We start from the raw sequence: 6,000 nt of genomic DNA, 5'->3' as shown, positions 1-6,000 counted from the left end.
CCAGGGCTAAATCATCCATCAGACAGTAAATTAGTTTATCCAAAAAATGAAATAAGATTGAAAAATTCTGTTGTGTATTTTGGGCTACTATTAGATCCATAGTGAGATACACCCGGGGCCTGTTTCACAAAACCAAGATAAGGGATTAAGCTGGGATTTCCCCGTTATCCTGAATGAATGTACGAAATGAACGAAAGCGGAGGCACATAAATCACCATGGAGATTTATTCTGTGCAGCTAGCCTGCTCCCGACCAAGCTAACAGCTAGCCTGCTCCCAACCAGGCTAACAGCTAGCCTGCTCCCAACCAGGCTAACAGCCAGGATTTATTTAATCCTGGACCCTTTTCTGATCACCCAGCAGTGGTTTTACCCTATTGTTATCAGCCTGGATTAAAATACAACAGGTGCATATTGCTGTTCATTTAAGTACGGTTATTATATAAAGTTGTGACCATTATTTCTTTTTACAGTTATTCATGTGACAGTCATTGTTATTGTTCTATTGCTGTATGAAGACTGCTGTTCATATTGTTGTTAGAAGTTTGATGAATATAGTATGACGAATATAGTATGACAGTTGTTGAGATAATTAGAAAAGGCTGATACAATTTCAAATGTGTTTTAAATGAAGTCTGTTACTAAGGGCAATACATACAATGATGTATATTTCTATAGTGGACCAATGCACCTTGAATTATTTTATTTTAGTTAATTAATTTTTTTAAAATTCTTTAACACTAAGGATCATGTTTGTATTGTATTTGGCATTCTTAGCACACGATTTGTGTTGTCCAGTAAACTGGGACTATAATTTGGGAGGACTGTACAATTTAAAGAACATATCCTAATTGTACAATCCCACAAATTATAGTCTTAGTTTACTGGACCAGTAACCATCTAGTGATGTAGGCTACTGTACATTCATGTAACAACAGGGAGAGGACACCTCAATGGTTTTTGACCTTATATTTTGCAGGGGGGGAAATAACTGATGAATATACTACGGTGGCCCTGAAGTGCAAATCACAACAGCAAATAGAAAAACGCAACAGCAAATCATAAAACACGATGGCAAATATGAAAACACGACGGCAAATAGGAAAACACGACAGTAAATAGGAAAACACGACAGTAAATAGGAAAACACGACAGCAAAAATGAAAACACGACAGCAAAAATGAAAACGCGACAGCAAAAATGAAAACGCGACAGCAAACATGAAAACACAACGGCATTAACTTCTACCGGAAAAGGTAGGGCCTATCTAGCAGAGGACGGACCCTCCTGATTGGACAGACGGACTGTCTGTGTTTTAACAGGAAGGAGAGGTGAAAAACACGGAAAAACGCCTACTTTTAACAGAGAGACAGTCCATCTGTCCAATCAGGAGGGTCCGTCCTCTGCTAGATAGGCCCTACCTTTTCCGGTAGAAGTTAATGCCGTTTTGTTTTCATTTTTGCTGTCGCGTTTTCATTTTTGCTGTCGCGTTTTCCTATTTGCTGTCATGTTTTATGATTTGTTGAAGTGTTTTCCTATTTGCTGTCGTGTTTTCCTATTTGCTGTCGTGTTTTCCTATTTGCTGTCGTGTTTTCCTATTTGCCATTGTGTTTTTCTATTATTTCTACTTCTATTTGCATTTATATCTGAATTACTTCATCCTGGCTCAACCTAGTCGCTCCTCCTCAGCCTGGCTTGGCCTTCGTGAAACGCACCAAGCCAGGATGCACAGATTAGACTAGGTCAAGCCTCGCTTTATCAGTTATCCTGGATTTATATATTCTGCTTTTGTGAAACAGGCCCCTGATGAATGTGGGTAACTTTAGCTTTTGTTGTTGGTGTTAGCCATGGTGCTGTAAAGACATTCTGTTTTGACAACCGTTTAACTGTAAACGGTTAATATTCTGTCGTAATGCAGGTTATCATGGTTATATCTAGTAACATGAAACAGTGAAGAATATAAAAAGCTCCCTGCATTTAAAAATGTATTGTACACCATGCATGGCTGCAAGTAAATGTGAAAAACAAATGACTATTAATGACAGACAGTTGTGACGGAATATTGTTTCTCTAATGACTTTCTTGCAATGTCTTTATTGTATTATGGACAACATTATAATATAATAAAATATGTTTTTCCATACTGCAGGTTGCAGCCTATTGTCACCATTATTCTGCAAAGAGAAGATTGCCATGAGGCTGAAACTATGTTCTGATGTAACCTTTTATTTGATTGTGAATAATTTAGTTGTAGAGTGTATGACTTGGCTGCTAAATGATTTAGTTAGGCATTAAGGTGAATTCATGGGCTTAACTATTAACTTAAAATATTAATTAACGTGGTGGTGGAAGATTAATGAAGTTTTTTTTTTTAATAATACTGTTGAAGGTAGTTCTAATTGTTTAGTGGCAAACTGCTTAAAATATCTGCTGCAAGGTATAATGTTTTAATGCAAGTCTTAATTCGTTATGAATGATAAATTCTGCGTTTACAAGTGAATACCCTCTTTAGAATTAAGGTTTAGTAGCTTGTCAAATGAATATAACAGTGGTGCAAGTTCTCTCAAAGGTTATTTGCTGTTGTGGTTGAACGACATTTCAGGTGTTGAAGTGAAGGTGCAACAGGGCCAAAGACAGAGCTGCAGCTGTATTAGCAGCAAGAGCTGCCACTAATATGCATAGAAATGGTTGCAGAAGCGGAGCCATGAAGCTCAGTGGAGTGTGATGAACAGAAAGAAAGAAAAGAAACCCATTTTGATCTGACAATTTTTAATGTGCTGTATTGCCACAGGTTGGCTGTTTTAGATCTATAATTGGATCACCTGAACAAATTTAAAAATCAACTTTTTCTCCATATTACTTATGATTTTTGTTGTCAAGTCATATCCACTTATGTACTACCACTACAAAATGGGTGAAAAAGTAAAATAAAAAAACTAAACAAAATGATGGTGGGGAGCGCCACAGTCACGTTCCAAAATCTCCCATATACGTATGTGTTCAAGGGGTTTGAGAACTGGCGACGAAGACGTGAAGATGATTCACATTAATTTCACACTCATTAAACCTTTAAGTGACCCCTCATGCCCTGTGTGGAAGCATCTGCATACATTATGTTTCTCCACTCATTTATTGCTTCAGGTTTTTCCTTTTTTTCCTGTCTGTATCTGCATTTAAAAGACTTGGTTTTTATTAATAAATAAAAATAAAGGACAGACCTGGGCACTTAACACTCCTGCTCAAAGGAAGCTTGATTTGTTGTTTTAGATTTGAGGACTTTTTACCAAGAGGTTTTATAAGTTTGTTTCCCAGTTATATGCAAGTCCCACCCATCAAAATATCTCTACATATATGAACAGTCTCAGGAAACACTCACAGTGAAGACATACCTAATAAATGATTCATATGTTTGAATGTCATGTCAGCTCTCCCTAGCTGGTTCCATAGCTTGTCATTGTCTCTTAGAGAATGCAATACAGTAAAGTCACCAACTTTAAATTAAAGCCTACATTTTAAACATTTATTCACATTACCGGAAAATGTCGGTCTTGACATGACTTAGCTTTATATTTACAGACATTATGTCGGAGGTGTGCGCAAAGAACAAGGCCTGATGCAGAACATTAGAGTGGTTTTTCATTTTGTGCCCGTTGACAGACATGTTGTAGAAAAAGCATGCAAACTTCTACTTTATCTCACCCCTGATTGACTGAGTTGGATTTGCCTCTAAATTAGTCTTTTCTTATGCGTCTTGTATTAATACATGTTACACAATACTGTCAAAACAAAATGCTTAGGCTAGGTCAGCAGAGATATCCAGATACATTTTAAAAAGACAAATTCAAAAGGTGTTTTTTATTTTATTCTTGTAAAGCAAGGATCAATTAATCATGGTCAATCTTAAGGTATTTCTTGCTGTGAGTGAGATTTGTCAAAAATAAAAGTCAAACGGCATCCATTGCTCCTCTGTGCAACACATTTCTTATGTTTGTGAAGCTTCATTAATCTCCCCATTCAATCGCATCCAGAGCGGTCCTTGAAAATACTTTCCACTTTCACAACCGGTCCTTGGAGGCACTTTTTAGAAACGTATCGTGGAGGATGAGGAGAGAGAAGGCTAGGTAGAGGGAGGTGGTGGGAAAAAACCCTCTCAGATTGATTTTCCCATCATGACTTGAAATAGCATATTTATTGATTGCTTATAGGGAAGGGGAGGGGTAAAGGGTGAAGGTCGCTGAGGAATGGTGTGAAGTTGTTAAAGGCAATCAGCCTCTCTTCTCAGCTTATTCAGGTCAGCACAGGTCTGCTGAAAGGTTAGGAGGCTGAACCTTCTGCTACAAAGATGCAACATTCAATGTTTTAAAAACTAATTGACTTATTAGCAGGTCAATATTCTTACACTGTGCAACATATTGTCAGAGAGAAGAAAATTTAGTTGCCTTAGAAAGGGGGAAAAAAAATAAAAAATCTTTAATGGCTGAAAAGCTTTGTTGCTTGGTAAGTGATAGGTTAAAGGACAATTCCGGCGCAAAATGAACCTAGGGGTTAATAACGTGTACCGAGTCAAACGTTCTCTGGGATATGTTTTCATGCTAATCGAATGTGTCTCTAGCTTTAAACAAGCTACCGCAAACCGGTGGTTAGCTGCTAACCCTAGCTTTCAGGGCACATGGTAAATCACCATTTTATACCAATAGCAAGGCTCAAAATAGCACCACACTTAAACGGTAGCATAATGAGGGTCCCTATATGTAAACCAAAGCATTGAGAACTTTGTAATTGTACAGACAGTTTATTAAATCACAAATACTGTGTTTGAACTATGTAACTGGTTACTGGTTGCACAGCGTTCGTTGTTCGACTGCTTTATAAGCTATCTTTTTAATAAACTGTACACTTACAAAGTTCTCAATGCTTCGGTTTACATGTAGGGACCCTCAGCCTTGTTAGTGGTATAAAATAGTGATTTACCATGTGCCCCGAAAGCTAGCGTTAGCAGCTAACCACTAGTTTGCGGTAGCTTGTTTAAAGCTAGAGAGGCATTCGATTAGTATGAAAACATATCCCAGAGAAAGTTCGAATCGGTACACATTATTAACCCCTAGGGTCATTTTGTGCCTGAATTGTCCTTTAATGTTGTATGGGTTGGTTCAAGTTGATTGCACTTTTGACCTGACTCAACTGAATGTGACATTGCACTTTAAGTGTTATGCTACATCAGATTGGAGGTGAGAAAATATAATCTTAGTTGGTGGGAAAAGGCACCAACCAAGCACATCTAAAGCACTCATAAGGTCGGTCAGACAAATATACAATTCAGCACAATTTCAAAATCTAGCTAGTTTAGTTGCAGAAATCAGTGGATTATTATAGTTTATTTTGTAATTTATAGGTATATAGATCTTTTAAAAATACATGTTTATGTTAAAATAAATATACCTATACAAGTAGTTGTCTCCTGTTTGCCCTCACACAAACTCACATTGAAACTTTGAAGACTGGGTGCTGGATCCCTAATGTGGATAATAATATATAAAAAGGCAATTAGGGCAGCACTCCAATAAATCATTTTTATTGCTACACCGACGTTTGGGGCAAAACGCCCTTCATCAGTGTGTTTCTCAGGCAATTTCAGTGAGAAATCAATAAATAAATAACAGCAGAAAACTAAAGTAAAATATTGAACATTCTCAAAGTAACTTATTCAAGTCAAACTATCGCTACCTTTCTGACTTCAGTGAAATATGTACTCATAAGGAACTAATGATACAGAGATTAAGAGTGAGATACACAAAGCAGTTCACATGTAAGCTTTACTCAGTGTGACGCCTAAACCACAAATACTCACACCCATACACATATAAAAAAGTTTACTGGACTGTACAGCAATAAATATCAAATACAGTGGGGAGAACAAGTATTTGATACACTGCCGATTTTGCAGGTTTTCCCACTTACAAAGCATGTAGAAGTCTGTAATTTTTATCATAGGTACACTAAAC

The sequence above is a fragment of the Sander vitreus genome, chromosome 10 (assembly GCF_031162955.1).
Source record: "Sander vitreus isolate 19-12246 chromosome 10, sanVit1, whole genome shotgun sequence".
Classification (NCBI taxonomy): domain Eukaryota; kingdom Metazoa; phylum Chordata; class Actinopteri; order Perciformes; family Percidae; genus Sander; species Sander vitreus.
This window is presented reverse-complemented; position numbering follows the sequence as displayed.